Source organism: Choloepus didactylus, chromosome 2 (assembly GCF_015220235.1).
Source record: "Choloepus didactylus isolate mChoDid1 chromosome 2, mChoDid1.pri, whole genome shotgun sequence".
NCBI lineage: Eukaryota > Metazoa > Chordata > Mammalia > Pilosa > Megalonychidae > Choloepus > Choloepus didactylus.
In genome coordinates, this window is record NC_051308.1 from 235,716,759 (window position 1) to 235,736,106 (window position 19,348).

Here is a 19,348-nt window from a genome sequence, read left to right on the forward strand (position 1 = left end):
TTCCAAGAGATGGAAACAACCCAAATGTCCTTCAGCAGATGAGTGGATAAATAAAATGTGGTATATACAGACGATGGAATACTACATGGCAGTAAAAAGGAACAATGTCCTGAAACATATGACAACATGGATGAACCTTGAAGTCATAATGCTGAGCGAAATAAGCCAGGCACAAAAAGAGAAGTATTATATGTTACCACTAATGTGAACATTGAAAAATGTAAACTAAATGGTTTATAATGTAGAATGTAGGGGACCTAGCGATAGTAATTAGTGAAGGGGGACTGATAACCTAATAAGAACAGATAAGCTATCATGGGTAAATTTAACATTCTGGGAATGCCCAGGAATGTCTATGGTTTGTTAATTTCTGGTGGGTATGTTAGGAACAAGTTCACAGAAATGTTGCTATATCAGGTTATTTTCTTGGTGTAGAGTAGGAACATACTGGAAGTAAAGTAGTTATTTTAGGTTAGTTGTCTTTTTCTTATTCTCTTGTTTTGGTTTGTTTGAAATGTTTTTTTTTTTTTTCATTGTATGTATTTTTTTATTTTTTTATATAGTTAATAGTTAATTTTTTAAAAAATGAAAAAAAATATGTAGAGCCTCCCTGAGGAGCTGCGGGAGAATGCAGGGGTGTTGGGCTTCCCCACCTCGATGGTTGCTGTTGTGCTCACAGATATTGGGGACTGGTGGTTTGATGGGCTGAGCCCGCTACCATGGGACTTCCCCTTGGAAGACTGTTACTGCAAAGGAAAGGCTAGGCTTGCCTATAATTGTGCCTAAGTGTCTCCTCCTGAATGTCTCTTTGTTGCTCATACGTGGCCCTCTTTCTCTAGCTAAGCCAACTTGGCAGGTGAAATCACTGCCCTCCCCCCTACATGGGATCTGACACCCAGGAGTGTAAATCTCCCTAGCAATGTGGAATATGACTCCTGGGGAGGAATGTAGACCCAGCATCGTGGGATGGAGAACATGTTCTTGACCAAAAGGGGGATGTGAAATGAAATGAAATAAGCTTCAGTGGTTGAGAGATTCCAAAAGGATCCGAGAAGTCACTCTGGTGGGCACTCTTACGCACAATATAAATAACCATTTTTAGATTCTAATGAATTGGAATAGCTAGCAGTAAATACCTGAAACTATCAAACTACAACCCAGAACCCTTGAATCTTGAAGATGATCGTATAACAATGTAGCTTATGAGGGGTGATGATGTGATTGGAAAAGCCATGTGGATCACACTCCCCTTTGTCCAGTGTATGGATGGAGGAGTAGAAAAATGGGGGCAAACAAACAAACAAACTAAAGGAAGAATGGGGGGGACAATTTGGGTGTTCTCTTTTTACTCTTTTTTTTTATTCTTGCTTTCACTTCTTCTGGTACAAGGAAAATGTTCAAAAAAATTGATCACAGTGATGAATGAACAACTATCATGAACAACACATGATAGTCATGTGATCAATGGATTATATACTTTGGATGATTGTTTGGTATGTGAATAAATCTTAATAAAAAGTAAGTTCAATACTAAAAGATCAATTTTTTAACAGTTATGAGATATAATTCACATATCACACAATTTGCCCATTTAAAGCATACAGTTCAATGCTTTTAGTATACTCACAGAGTTGTGTGGCCATCCCCACAATCAAAAAGCCCATTTTTTAAAGCTTAGAATTCAGAACAGAAGTCAATAACTCAATTTTTTTTAGTATTGTGGACACTCTCCACAAACAAGCAAGAATACAGGCCCACGCACAAGAACATTTTACACAGTTTTAAGGAATTCAGATCCTCCAGGGCTGACTAAGTCTCTTTAACCAAATGACAAGAGTGGGCAAAGTGACTTCATGTTTAATGTCACATAAAATTGCTCACCCAGCTCCACAATACTAAACTCCTTGAAGAAAAGTACTCAAGTTTGAAATGTGCCAAATTAGAATGAACTGGCCAAACCCAGCCCCATATCCAAGCCTGACAGTTTGCTCAATACTGACATTTTAATGCAAATAACTATCTCTTGGGAAAATACTCTTCATGGTCAATCCTGGCTAAATTTTCATCAGAAAAATATATGCAGGTTACTTACTCTTATGAACAATAGAATCAAGCTGTTGGTAAAAGAGCCAATTGAAAGTCTAGGCCTCAAGATTCCCCAAATTCTAGAATGCACCAATAAACAGAATTTAGTTTACTTCCCCCCCCCCCAAACAAGTAGTTATATAGATGGAAACAATGAGACACACTTCTATTAGGGCTCTTTGGTTATAGAACACATATTCCGGCTAGTAAACAAAGAGAATGTGTTGGAAAGAAATTGGGAATTTTCAGAACTCATTTGTTCCAGTTTGCTAATGCTGCCATTATGCAAAATACCAGAAATGGATTGGCTTATATAAAGGGGGCTTATTTGATTACAAATTTACAGTCTGAAGGCCATGTGAATGTCCAAATTAAGACATCAACACAAGTTTACCTACACTGAAGGAAGGCCAATAGCGTCTGGAAAACCTCTGTTAGCTGGGAAGGCACGTGGCTGGCGTCTCCTGATCCTGGGTTGTGTTCCAGCTCCCTCTCAGCTCCTATGCATTCTTCAAAATATTGCTCCTGGGGCATTTTGTCCTCTCTTAGCTTCTCCAGAGCAAACTCTGGGCTAGCATCTCCAAAGCTTCAGCAAAAGTCTGCTTTCAATGGCCATCTCCAAAATATCTCTCTCAGCTGCTCTGAGGTCCTTCTGTTTGTGAGCTCTTTTATAGGGCTCCAGTGATTAAATCAAGACCCACCCTGAATGGGCAGGGCCCACATCTCCATGGAAATAATTTAATCAAATGTTTTACCCACAGTTGATTGAGTCACATCTCCATGGAAACACTCAATCAAAAGATTCCAACATAATCAACATTAATATGTCTGCCCCCACAAGATTGAACCAAAGAACAGGACTTTTTGTGGGACATAATATATCCAAATTAGCATACCATATGAAGATGGGAGAACCTGGAATGGAAGTCAGCAATGTGGTGGGCTGACCCTTTTCAACTGGTTAGTGTCTAACTTCCTTTCTTATTCTAGGGCATTTCCAATCATGTGTAATATTAGTTGCCGTTATCTTCAGCTATGGAAGCAAAGGGGGGGGCTTTCTTTTTATCCCCCCACTCCTGGCAGGCAATCAGTGAGAGGGCATGGAGCCCAAACATGGCAAATCTCACCCTCCTAACTGAGACTGAATCTGGACAGAGTGCTAAAGACAAAGGGACATTTAGGAATAATTCCAGAATAGTTATGGGAGAGCCTAATGAAGTAACAGCATGCCTTAACAGCTGCAAACATGTTCTGGTGAACTGTTTCCACTAAAATACAATTTTCATGATTCCTATTTCTTAACACTCTAGAGCAATGTAGGCTCATGTCCATGTTCCAAATATGGTCCTTTAGTCCCCGACCAATTTCTAGTCCCCAATAAATTCCTTGCTCTTACTTAAGAAAGCCACAGTCAATATTACAGCTTGCAAAGAAGACTTTAATTGATACAAGAATGTCTAAGATATCTCCAGGGACTTGGAAGTGGGGAGCATATGAAGATATAAGTAACTGGTCAAGGGACAACAGCTGAGATGACTGCCTGCCACCCATTTTTATCTAGTGTTTCATCACCACTCTCTCAGGATTCAAAGTCACAAAGGCATCTGATTGGCAGAGCTTGGGTGGCCTGCCTAGGCCCAGGCTGTATAGGATGGTGAGAGGAAGGACATACCATTAGCAACTGTACACAATTCAAGCAACTAAGCTGACTTGTCCTAATTTCACCACCCGCATAGGGGAAGAAGTAAGTCCTTGAACGACTGAGATTGTTTTAGGAGGGGGAAATAGATGCTGAGCTGGCAAAGCATCCAGAGTCTATTATACACAATGTAAGTTCAACCTTACAAGACTAGGATGCTGTTTTCTCCCTGCAGCATCCAAGCACAGACAGGTGCTATCTCTCAGTCCCCCAGGTACCTCTGGACTGAAAATGTTTAAATAACTTCAACACATAAAACTGATCTCACATGCAAACAGCACTCCAGGTCTATGTTACATCCTATGCCAGAAAGGGGTTCCCAGGTGACCTACCTGGAAAAAGGAAAACCTAGATGAAGTAGAGTTCCCTAGTCCACACTTCTCTCATCCTTTTTTGCTTCCAGATTAAATCAGTCATTATCCTTCTTTCACTCTTCTATAGATATCAAGCAATGGTTTCTTCATAAAGATAACACATGACTTGCTACCAAACACCAGGCATTCTGCAAAGCTACCATTCCTAAACACCTCACATTTCCAGTGAGCTTTCTTTTACATACTTAGATTGGAAATGTTGTAAGGATGGATTTTTACTTCTTTTAAAAATAGCAGTTTAAATGCAGCAGATTAAGCATGCATTTATGTAGGCTCCCTCCCAAAACACCAGTAAAGTGATCAATGAAAATAAGGTACAAACCCATGGAGACAAAGAAGAGACAGGAAATGATGAAAGATGAAAATGTCCACAGGCCTTGGAAGCTGGAAGGGAGATGTCCAAAGGAAAACTTACTTAAGGCAGAGAAAGTCGAAAGTTAAGGGCCTGCAGTGAGGCCAGCTAAAGTCCACACCATGGAAATCCAGAAAGGCTGAGGAATTGGAAGTACCAGAGTACTAGGCATCTCTGAAGGTAGGGTTATGGGTTTGGGCTGAAAAACATGAAGGATAAAAGTCTGTAAGGAACCCTGCTATCCCTGTGCCAGTTTGGCTATATCATGTCCCCCAAAAAGCCATGTTCTTCAATGCAATCTTGTGGGGGCAGATTGATTAATCTTTTTGACATCTTGATTGAATGTTTCCATGGAGATTTGGCCCTGACCACTTAGTATGGATCTTGATTAGTTTACTGGAGTCCTATAAAAGAGCTCACAAACAGAAGGAGCTCAGAGCAGCTGAGAGAGATATTTGGAGAGATACTTGGGAGCTGATGCTTAGAGATGCTTGGAGATATTCAGAGATGCTAGCCCAGATTTGCTCCAGAGAAGCTAAGACATGACCCCTGATGCTTAGATGCACAGGAGCTGAAGAAGCTAAGACAGACAAGCAAAGAGACATTTTGGAGAAAGCAGTTTTGAAATGCAACCTGGAAGCAAAGGAACAGCAGATGCCAGCCATGTGCCTTCACAGCTGACAGAGGTGTTCTGGACACCATTGGCCTTTCTTCAGTGAAGGTATCCTCTTGTTGATGCCTTGGTTTGGACACTTTTATGGCCACATAACTGTAAATTTGTAACCTAAGAAACCCCCTTTATAAAAGTCAATCCATTTCTGGTATTTTGCATAATGCATTAGCAAACCAGAACAATCCCCTACAGCCCTCTCCATAATACAGCAGAAAATGGCAAATACGCTCCAGAAAATGATTAAATCAGAAAGACCCCAGACTCATTCAGGGCTGTAATGAAGTTGGGAACAATAAGAGAAAGTCTATATATTGTCTTTCTCCCCTCAGCTCCCAGAATGCTGGAGTCAGTCTTTTTATCATCCTGAACAAATCCTCTTCCCAAGATTTTCCTGAGAAAACTAATCAGCCCAAAGGAGAAACCCCACATATCCCAATACTTTGAAGTCCCTGCAGAAGGGCTGGATCTTCACCCAAACACCCTGAGAGAGGTGCCGCAGTAGACAAGCATCACCCAGATACACAGAGCTTCTAGTCAGCTATAGTGCCTCAGCCAGGTATGACAAGACAGCTGATTGCCTGAGTATGGCATTCAGGCACCTAACCAGAGCGATTGAGAGAATGGACTCTGGAGCCAGAGGCCTAGATTCAAATCCCAGCACCACTACTTGCCAGCTGTGGGATTTGGACAAATGACTTCAGATCACTTCAAAACGCCTGCCTCATGGATGAAGAGGATTATATAAGTTAATAGTCATAAAACCACTTAAAACACTGCCTGAAATATAAAAGAATCATGTAAATGTTTAAATAAAAGCTCAAGAAAGAATCTCTGTAGAAAACAGGCAATGCATTATGCATAAGATGAATGCAGGAAAATATAGTGTGGGTTAGTAATGACTTTGTACCCATGAAATTATGGGATACTAATAGAAAGGGACAAAAACACATAGAGCTCTTAAACAGAGTATTTAAAAATAATAAAATTTAAAAATAAGTAGAAGTGTGGGCATCTACAATTGTCTTAGTTTGCCAGAGCTACTATGACAAATATCACACAATCGGTTTGCTTAAACAGCAAACACTTAATGGCTTATGGTTTTAAAGGCCATAAGTCCCAATTCAAGGCATGGTTTTTCTTGGAGTCTGGAGCATTCTGAGAAAGGCTTGCCATAATTGCTGGGGTTCCTTGCCTTAATTTCTACCTCTGTCACTTGATGATGTCCTTGGCCCCCTGTAGTTTTCTCTGAGTTTTGGCTTCTACATCTGGATTCTTTGACTGCATCTGAATTTACTCTTTTTATAAGGCCTCCAATAATACAGATTAAGACCCACCCTGATTCAACTTGGACACATTGTAACCAATAACATTTTCAAAAGTTTCTATTTACAACTGGTTTCACACACATGGGAATGCAGATTAAGAACATATCTTTTGTGGGGCACATGATTCAATCCCCAAAAGCATCCAGAAAGTCTCACAAAAATATAGAACAGAAGGATCAAGATCAAGACAAAATATAATAAAAATCAGAAGAGCAGTCCAAGAGCTAAACATCCAAATAACAGATGTTTCAGGGAGAGAAAAGAAACATTTCTTGGATAATATTTAAAGAAATAAGAAAGTTTCAGAATCCCAATAAAGTACCCATCAAGTACAATAAATGCACCTAGACACACCATGAAGTCTCTGAACATAAGAGATGAAGAGACAATCATAAAAGTTTATGAATAAAAATTTTTAAGCATAAAATCAGAATAGCATCTAGCAACACTGGAGGCTACAAGAAGATGGAACCAAGTCCTCAAAAAAGAAAAAAACTGTCAATCTAGAATTCTATACCCAGTTAAATTATAAAACAAGCATGAAGGCAGACTAAAAACATTTCCAGATACAGATGGTCTCAAATTTCATTGACCAGACATCCTTTCTCAGAATGCTACTGGAAGGTGAGCTCCATTAAAGAAAGGGAGTAAAATAAGAAATGTGAGCACATGGAGCCCATGTTTCCTCAATCCTAACAGAAAAGGGGTGATGTGAGTCCTCAAGAGTAGAGTAAAGGGAAATCCCAGGGTTCTGTCAGCTGGTCATTAGGCCTAGGGAGCAGCCCCTGTCTAGTTTGAAAAAGGAGGAGGAAAGCTCTAGGGCTGAGAGGAGAGAGGGACAGAGGGACAGAGGGAGAGAAGGAGAGAGAGAGGGAGAGAGAGAATAAGCTTGGCCATATTGAGGTGCTTTTACAACTCTGGAGGATACTTGGGGGAAGATTTAGTGATAAGCACAAAAAATAAGGCAAATGAAAGATGGAAAAAATAAAAAAGGACAATCAGAATATATTCTATGGTTCAGCATAGAATATGTTGGCATGGTCACAACAAAGATTAACTACTGGTTTAACCCAAAATTGTGACTTATGTGGAAGGTGGGAGGGTAGAAACTTAATCATCATTTTCCCTAGTATAAATGTAATAAATAATATTCCTTGATTCTTTTGTAATTTTAGATCATATTAGCATATTTATTTAGAAATACATAATTATATAGCAAAAGCAGATAAAATCATTGAAAGTGGATCTTCCTGGAAGTGAAACATTGGAGTATGAAGTTTTTCTAGTTTGCTAATGCTGCCAGGATGCAAAACATCAGAGATGGGTTCACTTTTATAAAAGGGGGTTTATTTGGTTGCACAGCTACAGTCCTAAGGCCATAAAGTGTCCAAGGTAACACATCAGCAATTGGGTACCTTCAATGGAGGATGGCCAATGGTGTCCGGAAAACCTCTGTTAGCTGGGAAGGCATGTAGCTGGCATCTGCTCCAAGTTCTGGTTTCAAAATGGCTTTCTCCTAGGACATTCCTCTCTAGGCTGCAATTCCTCAAAAATGTCACTCTTAGTTGCTCTTGGGGCATTTATCCTCTCTTAGCTTCTCCAGAGCAATAGGCTGCTTTCAACGGCCAATCCTAAACTGTTGCTCATCTGCAGCTCCTGTGTGTTCTTCAAAGTGTCCCTCTTGGCTGTAGCTCCTCTTCAAAATGTCACTCTCAGCTGCACTGAGTTCCTTCTGCTTGTCAGCTCATTTATATGCCTCCAGTGATTTAATTTAGACCCACCCTGAATGGGTGGGGTAACACCTCCGTGTAAATTATCCAATCAGAGTCATCACCCACAGTTGGGTGGGGGGCATCTCCACGGAAACACTCTCAGAATTACAATCTAATCAACACTGATACATCTGCCCACACAAGATTACATCAAAGATAATGGCGTTTTAGGGGACATGATACACTCAAAGAGACTGAGAAAACATGGACAGAGACTGCATTTCCAGTGCTGGGTCTGAAGGCTCTTCCCCCAACCTTTAGGGAAGCAGCATCTGGCAGCCTGGGTCAGATGGGGGGGTACCCTGCCACAGGTGGATCCCCAAATCAAGCCAGATTTTGGTCATCTAAGTGAGGGCATAGGAATCCAGCATTTTCAGCTCACCTGTATAGATGCAGCCTGTGCTTGGAGGCAAAACAGTTTCTGAGGAGTATTTAGTTACTGAACAGTGCCATATGCTGGACAGTCCAGAAGGGGCAAGAGAGTTGAAACATTTTTAAAAAGGTGCTCCAGACCCTTTCTTAGTACCACAAGAGCTGGGCTACACAACTTGCATGGAAACCTGGCCCTATTTTGGCTGAGAAATATGAATGACTAAACTGTGAAATCAGGGTTCTAAAACAAACCCAGGTCTTGCTGGCTGGTGGAAAACAGAGCACCACTGGAAACCAGCAGATTTGTATTACCAAACAGTGAATTTCCTGGAGTACCCAGTGCCTATATCCCATCCCTGTGGCAGGCCACTATGGGTGCCTGATTTTGGGGGGAAGACTTAGGGGCAGAGACAATCTGACAACTGGCAAGAAAGAGAAGCAAAGAACAGATAGAGATCAAAGACAACAACAAGAAAACCTTAGGCAAAAGACAGAAAACAATCTCCAGAATAAATCAATCAAGAAAGTCCAATGCCACAACAGCAAAAAATCATGAGTCACACCAGAAAACATTAATATATGGCCAAGCCTAAGGAACAAATTAACACCTCAACAGGTATTCACGAGTTGAAAAAGTTAATTAAAGATGTACAAACAAATCTTCTTCACCAAATCAATAAGTTGAAAGAAAATGTGACAAAAGAGATGAAGACTATAAAGGAGACACAGGGTGTCCATACAGAAGAACTTGAAAGCTTGAAAAAACAGAGACAGAAATTATGGGAATGAAAGGCACAATAGAAGAGATTAAAAACACAATGGAGACAGCAGACTTGGAGACACAGAAGAAAGGATTGGTGAACTAGAGGGCAGGATATCTGAAATTCTACATACAAAAGAACAGATGGGGAAAAGAATGGAAAAACATGAGCAGGGTCTCAGGGAACAGAATGACAACATGAAGTGCACAAATATATGTGTTTATAGGTGTCCCAGAATGAGAAGAGAGTGGGAAAGGGCAGAAAAATAATAGAGGAAATAGTCAGAGGTGATGTCATCAATGTGGCAACATAAACAGTTACTGAAAACATCTCTCCAGAGATTCAACAACAACAAAAAGGACAAATTCTGAATGGTTTGAAACTCTGGAAGATGATATAGACTGGAAAAAGACCCTGCAAATACCAAATTAAAGAAGGAGAAGAGAGGGAGGCGGGGCAAGATGGCAGACTGGTGAGCTGTATGTTTTAGTTACTCCTCCAGGAAAGTAGGTAAAAAGCCAGGAACTGCGTGGACTGGACACCACAGAGCAATCTGTCTTTGGGCATACTTCATACAACACTCATGAAAACGTGGAACTGCTGAGATCAGCGAAATCTGTAAGTTTTTGCGGCCAGGGGACCCGCGCCCCTCCCTGCCAGGCTCAGTCCCGGGGGAGGAGGGGCTGTCAGCTCCAGGAAGGAGAAGGGAGAATTGCAGTGGCTGCTCTTATCGGAAACTCATTCTACTGATTCAAACTCCAACCATAGATAGACTGAGACCAGACACCAGAGACTCTGAGAGCAGCCAGCCCAGCAGAGAGGAGACAGGCATAGAAAAAAAACAACACGAAAAACTCCAAAATAAAAGCAGAGGATTTTTGGAGTTCTGGTGAACACAGAAAGGGGAAGGGCAGAGATCAGGCCTTGAGGCGCATATGCAAATCCCGAAGCAAGGCTGATCTCTCTGCCCTGTGCACCTTTCCATAATGGCCCTGGTTGCTTTGTCTATTAGCATTTCAATAACCCATTAGATCTCTGAGGAGGGCCGTTTTTTTTTGTTTGTTTGTTTGTTTTTTTTTTTAATCCTTTTTGCTTTTTCTAAAACAATTACTCTAAGAAGCTCAATACAGAAAGCTTCAAACAATTGAAATTTGGGCACGTCAAGTCAAGAGCAGAACTAAGAGAGCTCTGAGACAAAAGGCAATAATCCAGTGGCTGAGAAAATTCACTAAACAACACAACTTCCCAAGAAAAGGGGGGTGTCCGCTCACAGCCACCATCCTGGTGGACAGGAAACACTCCTGCCCATCGCCAGCCCCATAGCCCAGAGCTGCCCCAGACAACCCAGTGTGACGGAAGTGCTTCAAATAACAGGCACACACCACAAAACTGGGCGTGGACATTAGCCTTCCCTGCAACCTCAGCTGAATGTCCCAGAGCTGGGAAGGGGGAGCACTGTGAATTAACAGAGCCCCATTCAGCCATCATTTGAGCAGACTGGGAGCCTCCCAACACAGCCCAGCAGCCCAGAACTGCCCTGGGGGGACGGCACTCACCTGTGACATAGCACAGTCATCCCTCAACAGAGGACCCGGGGTGCACAGCCTGGAAGAGGGGCCCACTTGCAAGTCTCAGGAGCCATACGCCAATACCAAAGACTTGTGGGTCAGTAGCAGAGACAAACTGTGGCAGGACTGAACTGAAGGATTAGACTATTGCAGTAGCTTTAAAACTCTAGGATCATCAGGGAGATTTGATTGTTAGGGCCACCCCCCCTCCCCGACTGCCCAGAAACACGCCCCACATACAGGGCAGGCAACACCAACTACACACGCAAGCTTGGTACACCAATTGGGCCCCACAAGACTCACTCCCCCACTCACCAAAAAGGCTAAGCAGGGGAGATCTGGCTTGTGGAGAACAGGTGGCTCGTGGACGCCACCTGCTGGTTAGTTAGACAAAGTGTACTCCACGAAGCTGTAGATCTGATAAATTAGAGATAAGGACTTCAACTGGTCTACAAACCCTAAAAGAACCCTATCAAGTTCAGCAAATGCCACGAGGCCAAAAACAACAGAAAATTATAAAGCATATGAAAAAACCAGACGATATGGATAACCCAAGCCCAAGCACCCAAATCAAAAGACCAGAAGAGACACACCTAGAGCAGCTACTCAAAGAACTAAAGATGAACAATGAGACCATAGTACGGGATATGAAGGAAATCAAGAAGACCCTAGAAGAGCATAAAGAAGACATTGCAAGACTAAATAAAAAAATGGATGATCTTATGGAAATTAAAGAAACTGTTGACCAAATTAAAAAGATTCTGGACACTCATAGTACAAGACTAGAGGAAGTTGAACAACGAATCAGTGACCTGGAAGATGACAGAATGGAAAATGAAAGCATAAAAGAAAGAATGGGGAAAAAAATTGAAAAACTCGAAATGGACCTCAGGGATATGATAGATAATATGAAACGTCCGAATATAAGACTCATTGGTGTCCCAGAAGGGGAAGAAAAGGGTAAAGGTCTAGGAAGAGTATTCAAAGAAATTGTTGGGGAAAACTTCCCAAATCTTCTAAACAACATAAATACACAAATCATAAATGCTCAGCGAACTCCAAATAGAATAAATCCAAAAAAAACCCACTCCGAGACATATACTGATCACACTGTCAAACATAGAAGAGACGGAGCAAGTTCTGAAAGCAGCAAGAGAAAAGCAATTCACCACATACAAAGGAAACAGCATAAGACTAAGTAGTGACTACTCAGCAGCCACCATGGAGGCGAGAAGGCAGTGGCACGATATATTTAAAATTCTGAGTGAGAGGAATTTCCAGCCAAGAATACTTTATCCAGCAAAGCTCTCCTTCAAATTTGAGGGAGAGCTTAAATTTTTCACAGACAAAGAAATGCTGAGAGAATTTGCTAACAAGAGACCTGCCCTACTGGAGATACTAAAGGGAGCCCTACAGACAGAGAAACAAAGACAGGACAGAGAGACTTGGAGAAAGGTTCAGTACTAAAGAGATTCGGTATGGGTACAATAAAGGATATTAATAGAGAGAGGGAAAAATATGGCAAACATAATCCAAAGGATAAGATGGCCGATTCAAGAAATGCCTTCACGGTTTTAACGTTGAATGTAAATGGATTAAACTCCCCAATTAAAAGATATAGATTCGCAGAATGGATCAAAAAAAATGAACCATCAATATGTTGCATACAAGAGACTCATCTTAGACACAGGGACACAAAGAAACTGAAAGTGAAAGGATGGAAAAAAATATTTCATGCAAGCTACAGCCAAAAGAAAGCAGGTGTAGCAATATTAATCTCAGATAAAATAGACTTCAAATGCAGGGATGTTTTGAGAGACAAAGAAGGCCACTACATACTAATAAAAGGGGCAATTCAGCAAGAAGAAATAACAATCGTAAATGTCTATGCACCCAATCAAGGTGCCACAAAATACATGAGAGAAACATTGGCAAAACTAAAGGAAGCAATTGATGTTTCCACAATAATTGTGGGAGACTTCAACACATCACTCTCTCCTATAGATAGATCAACCAGACAGAAGACCAATAAGGAAATTGAAAACCTAAACAATCTGATAAATGAATTAGATTTAACAGACATCTACAGGACATTACATCCCAAATCACCAGGATACACATACTTTTCTAGTGCTCACGGAACTTTCTCCAGAATAGATCATATGCTGGGACATAAAACAAGCCTCAATAAATTTAAAAAGATTGAAATTATTCAAAGCACATTCTCTGACCACAATGGAATACAATTAGAAGTCAATAACCATCAGAGACTTAGAAAATTCACAAATACCTGGAGGTTAAACAACACACTCCTAAACAATCAGTGGGTTAAAGAAGAAATAGCAAGAGAAATTGCTAAATATATAGAGACGAATGAAAATGAGAACACAACATACCAAAACCTATGGGATGCAGCAAAAGCAGTGCTAAGGGGGAAATTTATAGCACTAAACGCATATATTAAAAAGGAAGAAAGAGCCAAAATCAAAGAACTAATGGATCAACTGAAGAAGCTAGAAAATGAACAGCAAACCAATCCTAAACCAAGTACAAGAAAAGAAATAACAAGAATTAAAGCAGAAATAAATGACATAGAGAACAAAAAAACAATAGAAAGGATAAATATCACCAAAAGTTGGTTCTTTGAGAAGATCAACAAGATTGACAAGCCCCTAGCTAGACTGACAAAATCAAAAAGAGAGAAGACCCATATAAACAAAATAATGAATGAAAAAGGTGACATAACTGCAGATCCTGAAGAAATTAAAAAAATTATAAGAAGATATTATGAACAACTGTATGGCAACAAACTGGATAATGTAGAAGAAATGGACAATTTCCTGGAAACATATGAACAACCTAGACTGACCAGAGAAGAAATAGAAGACCTCAACCAACCCATCACAAGCAAAGAGATCCAATCAGTCATCAAAAATCTTCCCACAAATAAATGCCCAGGGCCAGATGGCTTCACAGGGGAATTCTACCAAACTTTCCAGAAAGAACTGACACCAATCTTACTCAAACTCTTTCAAAACATTGAAAAAAATGGAACACTACCTAACTCATTTTATGAAGCTAACATCAATCTAATACCAAAACCAGGCAAAGATGCTACAAAAAAGGAAAACTACCGGCCAATCTCCCTAATGAATATAGATGCAAAAATCCTCAACAAAATACTTGCAAATCGAATCCAAAGACACATTAAAAAAATCATACACCATGACCAAGTGGGGTTCATTCCAGGCATGCAAGGATGGTTCAACATAAGAAAAACAATCAATGTATTACAACACATTAAAAACTCGAAAGGGAAAAATCAATTGATCATCTCAATAGATGCTGAAAAAGCATTTGACAAAATCCAACATCCCTTTTTGATAAAAACACTTCAAAAGGTAGGAATTGAAGGAAACTTCCTCAACATGATAAAGAGCATATATGAAAAACCCACAGCCAGCATAGTACTCAATGGTGAGAGACTGAAAGCCTTCCCTCTAAGATCAGGAACAAGACAAGGATGCCCGCTGTCACCACTGTTATTCAACATTGTGCTGGAAGTGCTAGCCAGGGCAATCCGGCAAGACAAAGAAATAAAAGGCATCCAAATTGGAAAAGAAGAAGTAAAACTGTCATTGTTTGCAGATGATATGATCTTATATCTAGAAAACCCTGAGAAATCAACGATACAGCTACTAGAGCTAATAAACAAATTTAGCAAAGTAGCGGGATACAAGATTAATGCACATAAGTCAGTAATGTTTCTATATGCTAGAAATGAACAAACTGAAGAGATACTCAAGAAAAAGATACCATTTTCAATAGCAACTAAAAAAATCAAGTACCTAGGAATCAACTTAACCAAAGATGTAAAAGACCTATACAAAGAAAACTACATAACTCTACTAAAAGAAATAGAAGGGGACCTTAAAAGATGGAAAAATATTCCATGTTCATGGATAGGAAGGCTAAATGTCATTAAGATGTCAATTCTACCCAAACTCATCTACAGATTCAATGCAATCCCAATCAAAATTCCAACAACCTACTTTGCAGACTTGGAAAAGCTAGTTATCAAATTTATTTGGAAAGGGAAGATGCCTCGAATTGCTAAAGACACTCTAAAAAAGAAAAACGAAGTGGGAGGACTTACACTCCCTGACTTTGAAGCTTATTATAAAGCCACAGTTGCCAAAACAGCATGGTACTGGCACAAAGATAGACATATAGATCAATGGAATCGAATTGAGAATTCAGAGATAGACCCTCAGATCTATGGCCGACTGATCTTTGATAAGGCCCCCAAAGTCACCGAACTGAGCCATAATGGTCTTTTCAACAAATGGGGCTGGGAGAGTTGGATATCCATATCCAAAAGAATGAAAGAAGACCCCTACCTCACCCCCTACACAAAAATTAACTCAAAATGGACCAAAGATCTCAATATAAAAGAAAGTACCATAAAACTCCTAGAAGATAATGTAGGAAAACATCTTCAAGACCTTGTATTAGGAGGCCACTTCCTAGACTTTACACCCAAAGCACAAGCAACAAAAGAGAAAATAGATAAATGGGAACTCCTCAAGCTTAGAAGTTTCTGCACCTCAAAGGAATTTCTCAAAAAGGTAAAGAGGCAGCCAACTCAATGGGAAAAAATTTTTGGAAACCATGTATCTGACAAAAGACTGATATCTTGCATATACAAAGAAATCCTACAACTCAATGACAATAGTACAGACAGCCCAATTATAAAATGGGCAAAAGATATGAAAAGACAGTTCTCTGAAGAGGAAATACAAATGGCCAAGAAACACATGAAAAAATGTTCAGCTTCACTAGCTATTAGAGAGATGCAAATTAAGACCACAATGAGATACCATCTAACACCGGTTAGAATGGCTGCCATTAAACAAACAGGAAACTACAAATGCTGGAGGGGATGTGGAGAAATTGGAACTCTTATTCATTGTTGGTGGGACTGTATAATGGTTCAGCCACTCTGGAAGTCAGTCTGGCAGTTCCTTAGAAAACTAGATATAGAGCTACCATTCGATCCAGCGATTGCACTTCTCGGTATATACCCGGAAGATCGGAAAGCAGTGACACGAACAGATATCTGCACGCCAATGTTCATAGCAGCATTATTCACAATTGCCAAGAGATGGAAACAACCCAAATGTCCTTCAACAGATGAGTGGATAAATAAAATGTGGTATATACACACGATGGAATACTACGCGGCAGTAAGAAGGAACGATCTGGTGAAACATATGACAACATGGATGAACCTTGAAGACATAATGCTGAGCGAAATAAGCCAGGCACAAAAAGAGAAATATTATATGCTACCACTAATGTGAACTTTGAAAAATGTAAAACAAATGGTTTATAATGTAGAATGTAGGGGAACTAGCAGTAGAGAGCAATTAAGGAAGGGGGAACAATAATCCAAGAAGAACAGATAAGCTATTTAACGTTCTGGGGATGCCCAGAAATGACTATGGTCTGTTAATTTCTGATGGATGTAGTAGGAACAAGTTCACTGAAATGCTGCTATATTATGTAACTTTCTTGGGGTAAAGTAGGAACATGTTGGAAGTTAAGCAGTTATCTTAGGTTAGTTGTCTTTTTCTTACTCCCTTGCTATGGTCTCTTTGAAATGTTCTTTTATTGTATGTTTGTTTTCTTTTTAACTTTTTTTTTTCATACAGTTGATTTGAAAAAAGAAGGGAAAGTTAAAAAAAAAAAAAAGAAAAGAAAAAAGACAAACAAGGGGAAAAAAAAAAAAAAAAGATGTAGTGCCCCCTTGAGGAGCCTGTGGAGAATGCAGGGGTATTCGCCTACCCCACCTCCATGGTTGCTAACATGACCACAGACATAGGGGACTGGTGGTTTGATGGGTTGAGCCCTCTACCATAAGTTTTACCCTTGGGAAGACGGTTGCTGCAAAGGAGAGGCTAGGCCTCCCTGTATTTGTGCCTAAGAGTCTCCTCCTGAATGCCTCTTTGTTGCTCAGATGTGGCCCTCTCTCTCTGGCTAAGCCAACTTGAAAGGTGAAATCACTGCCCTCCCCCCTACGTGGGATCAGACACCCAGGGAAGTGAATCTCCCTGGCAACGTGGAATATGACTCCCGGGGAGGAATGTAGACCCGGCATCGTGGGATGGAGAACATCTTCTTGACCAAAAGGGGGATGTGAAAGGAAATGAAATAAGCTTCAGTGGCAGAGAGATTCCAAAACGAGCCGAGAGATCACTCTGGTGGGCACTCTTACGCACACTTTAGACAACCTTTTTTAGGTTCTAAAGAATTGGGGTAGCTGGTGGTGGATACCTGAAACTATTAAACTACAACCCAGAACCCATGAATCTTGAAGACAGTTGTATAAAAATGTAGCTTATGAGGGGTGACAGTGGGATTGGGAATGCCATAAGGACCAAACTCCACTTTGTCTAGTTTATGGATGGATGTGTAGAAAAGTAGGGGAAGCAAACAAACAGACAAAGGTACCTAGTGTTCTTTTTTACTTCAATTGCTCTTTTTCACTCTAATTATTATTCTTGTTATTTTTGTGTGTGTGCTAATGAAGGTGTCAGGGATTGATTTAGGTGATGAATGTACAACTATGTAATGGTACTGTAAACAATCGAAAGTACAATTTGTTTTGTATGACTGCGTGGTATGTGAATATATCTCAATAAAATGATGATTTAAAAAAAAAAAGAAGGAGAAGAATATCAGGTAGGAATCTTCCATCCCAGATCAGCCGGACCTCTCCCTTCCCCCTCACTTGATCTCATGTAGGGAAAGACACAGAATCAGCAGGCAGGACCCCTCCCACCACAGACACAGACTACAAAATCTCTAACAGCAGCAAAACAAACCCTCACTGTTTGTAGACCTGGGGGACAGAGTAAGACATTTCAAGTCCCAGGTCAGTGAGGGACAAAGAGACTGAGAAAATATGGACAGACTCTGTGTTTCCAGCCCTGTGTCTGAAAGCCCTTTTCCCACCCTTGAAGGAAGCAGCAGCTAGCAGCCATTTCCTTACCTGGGGAACAGTTGTAGTACTGGTCAACTGAGGGAGTGCTTTGCCATATGTGGAGCCACACATTGAGCCAGATTTTGGCCAGCAAAGTGAAGGAATAGGAATCCTATAGTTTCAGCTCCCTTGTGTAGAAGCAGCCTGTGCTCAGAGGCAAAGCAACTTCTGAGGTCAATTAAGCTACAGAACAGCATCATCTGCTAGACAGCCAGGAAGGTGCAAGGGAATTGAAAAATTTTTTAAGAGATGGTCCATACCCTTTCTTAAGATGACAGGAGGTGGTGTACATTCTCTGTACAGAAACCCACCCCTGTTTTGGCTGAGAAATATGGAAGAATCAACTGTTAAAGCAGGGCTCTCAAACAAACCCAGGTCTTGCTGGCCAGCAGACCACTGGAAGCCAGCAGATTTGTATAACCACACACAATGAACTTGCTGGGGTGTCCAATGCATGCCTCCCATGAGAGGCCATGGTGGTGCCCGATTTTGGGGGAGAAACTGGGGGGCAGAACCAATCTGACAACTAGCCAGTGAGATGAACAGAGAAAAGATAGAGATGAAAGATAACCAGCAAGAAAACCCTAAGAAAAGAAAGAAAACAACCTCAGGAATAAACAAATCAAGAAAATCAGATGCCTAGACAGCAAAAAATCATGAGCCACACCAGGAAACACAAAGATATGGCCCAGTAAAGGAACAAACTAACACCCTGTTCTAGTTTGCTAATGCTGCTGGAATTCAAAACACGAGAAATGCATTGGCTTTTATAAAAGGGAGGTTATTTGGTTACACAGTTACAGTCTTAAGGCCATAAAGTGTCCAAGGTAACACATCAACAATCAGGTACCTTCACTGGAGGATGTCCAATGGCATCCAGAATACCTCTGTTAGCTGGGAAGGCACGTGGCTGGCATCTGCTCCAGGTTCTGGTTTCAAAATGGCTTTCTCCCAGGACATTCCTCTCTAGGCTTCATCTCCTCAATAATGTCACTCTTAGTTGCTCTTTGGGTGTTTGTGCCCTCTTAGCTTCTCCAGAGCAAAAGCCTGCTTTCAAAGCCCATCTCCAAAATGTCTCTGTAAGCTGAAGCTCCTCTCTCAGTTCCAGTGCATTCTTCAAAGTGTCCCTCTTGGTTGTAGCTCCTCTTCAAAATGTCACTCTCAGCTGCACTGGGTTCCTTCTGCTTGTCAGCTCATTTATATGCCTCCAGTGATTTAACTTAGACCCACCCTGAATGGGTGGGGTAACACCTCCATGGAAATTATCCAATCAGAGTTATCACCCACAGTTGGGTGGGGTGCATCTCCATGGAAACATTCAA